At 46.0% G+C, this 2769-nt stretch overlaps 1 non-coding gene across 1 annotated transcript; it reads right to left on the reverse strand.

Moving 5' to 3' along the window:
* Positions 1-2495: 2495 nt before the first annotated feature.
* Positions 2496-2568, reverse strand: TRNAV-AAC (transfer RNA valine (anticodon AAC)). The gene has a single exon. It is a non-coding gene; the product is annotated as a tRNA-Val (tRNA).
* Positions 2569-2769: the final 201 nt, after the last annotated feature.

The following is a 2769-nucleotide window of genomic DNA, read 5'->3' on the forward strand; positions in this document are numbered from 1 at the left end:
CCTGGAAGCGAGTGACGTTGTATGTGCCATGCCCCTCTGCCAATGTTGCCGCCCACAGGTTTAGTTTGACACGCCCATGCTACTCCCTAACAACAGAAGAACGCCCAAAAGGAACTACTTTACCCCGAATATTGTTTTCACTTTGTAATGTATATGTTGCCCAAATGTATAGCCTATGTCCATCTCCTGGACCTCCCCTTTCCAACGCTGTATTGGGTGTTGTGATTGGTGGTGTACTTTTCGAGTTTACCTGGCTCTAAGGACACAGGGGCATATTATCAAGGGGGTTTATCTCCGCTTTTTTGGCTTTAAAAGCCAAGAAAGCGGAGATAAAATTATCTCCCTATTACCTAGCTGTCGCTAACACCAGTTAGAGACCGCTAGTAGGAGATAGCGACCATCTTGGGCCCCACTTTGCATGTCAGTGATATTTATCACTAATGACATGCAAAGTGAGTGTGCCAAGATGTTAGCGACTGGAAACAGTCGCTAACATCGCTATCTCCTATTAGCAACTTTTGGAGATATTCACGCTAAGCGCGAATATCTCCAAAAACTAACACCTGCCCTGAGCAGTTCTTAGCCATGTTATCCAATGGGAGGTGGATAACATGGCTAAGAGCATTAGCTTGGTAATGCATGAATATCGCTGACTTTTCAACGATATTCATGCATTGCGGACGTTTTTTATCGCATTTGCGATAAACCTTGATAATAGCAAGGTTTATCTGCGATAATTTCTGACGATGCTTAGCGGTAAAAAATTCGTTGCTAAGCATCGTTAGCGATAAATATCGCTTAACGTTGGTAATATGCCCCACAGTTCTCTCTTTATAATAGTAGTATAGATTATCCTTAGTTACAACGAGTGTCTGCTCGCTTTTCGGTGGAACACCTGATATACTGTTTGTAGCAATGTATCAAGTAGGTTTCCACAAGGGAGGGGAGAATTATTTTCCATATATTTAGAGGGATGTCAAATCTGACCCCACTTTTTTTCATAGCTTTTAATTTTTTGCCACAACTTGTTTGTGTTACACAGATGCAACTGAATGAATTGAGAGAAAAATAGTGGAATGTGTAATTTGCTGAAAGCAAATTGAGAGCCAAAAGGTAAAAAGTGATGTGCCCTTATGAGTATTATATTCACCACCAAAGCCAAATGTGTTATTGTTTAAACATGCAATGGGCCACTCTCACTCTCTCTTAACTCACTCCAGGTGCCCGAGTCTCTCACTCTCTCTTGACTCACTCCTGGTGCCTGATTCTATCACTCTCTCTTAACTCACTCCCAGTGCCCGAGTCTCTCACTCTCTCTTAACTCACTCCCAGTGCCCGAGTCTCTCACTCTTTCTTAACTCACTCCTGGTGCCTGAGTCTCTCACTCTCTCTTAACTCACTCCTGGTGCCTGAGTCTCACTCTCTCTTAACTCACTCCTGGTGCCTGAGTCTCACTCTCTCTTAACTCACTCCCAGTGCCTGAGTCTCACTCTCTCTTAACTCACTCCTGCTGCCTGAGTCTCACACTCTCTCACTCTCTTAACTCACTCCTGCTGCCTGAGTCTCACACTCTCTCACTCTCTTAACTCACTCCTGCTGCCTGAGTCTCACTCTCTATTAACTCACTCCCAGTACCTGAGTCTCACTCTCTCTTAACTCACTCCTGCTGCCTGAGTCTCACACTCTCTCACGCTCTTAACTCACTCTGATGCCTGAGTCTCTCACTCTCTCTTAACTCACTCCTGGTGCCTGAGTCTCACTCTCTCTCTTAACTCACTCCTGGAGCCTGAGTCTCACTCTCTCTCTTAACTCACTCCTGGAGCCTGAGTCTCACTCTCTCTCTTAACTCACTCCTGGTGCCTGAGTCTCACTCTCTCTTAGCTCACTCCTGGTGCCTGAGTCTCTCTCTCTTAACTCACTCCTGATGCCTGAGTCTCTCTCTCTTAACTCACTCCTGCTGCCTAAATCTCACACTCTCTCACTCTCTTAACTCACTCCTGGTGCCTGAGTCTCTCACTCTCTCTTAACTCACTCCTGGTGCCTGAGTCTCACTCTCTCTTAACTCACTCCTGGTGCCTGAGTCTCACTCTCTCTTAACTCACTCCTGGTGCCTGAGTCTCTCCCTCTTAACTCACTCCTGGTGCCTGAGTCTCTCCCTCTTAACTCACTCCTGGGTCTCCCTCTATGTTCAGAGTCTGTACATTTAGTGCCTGTATTTGTGTAAACATTGGTGTCTGCCTGTGTCAGCGCCTGCAGCGTGTGCAGTGCCTGTGAGTGATGGATGGCAGTGGCTGTCCTGCTGTCTGTCTGTAAAGGGACAGAAAGAGTCCGATGTCTTTGAAGAAGCTGAATGTATAGGGACATTGGAAAGGAAAGAGCGTCGAACTTTGGCGCTCTTACGCTTTCAGCCCTAGATTGAATGGTCATAATAAAACATAATAAAACAATACAAGAATGAACTGTTGTGAGTTACTTTTTTAGAAGGAAAAAAAAAGTGTTTCCGCCCGGTCTCGAACCGGGGACCTTGCGCGTGTTAGGCGAACGTGATAACCACTACACTACGGAAACTCATGGGAGGTGCAACGAGGCACCTTTAGCTCCAATAAGAAGAGAGCCCTAGAGGCAGCAGGAGAGACAGAGGTATGGAAGCTTCTCTAAAGTTCTCTCACTGAATGCACAGTACTCAATGCTGCACAAGCATCGCTTCTCACTGAATGCACAGTACTCAATGCTGCACAAGAATCGCCTCTCGCTGAGTGCACAGTACTC

The sequence above is a fragment of the Lissotriton helveticus genome, chromosome 1_2 (genome assembly GCF_964261635.1).
Source record: "Lissotriton helveticus chromosome 1_2, aLisHel1.1, whole genome shotgun sequence".
Lineage (NCBI taxonomy): Eukaryota > Metazoa > Chordata > Amphibia > Caudata > Salamandridae > Lissotriton > Lissotriton helveticus.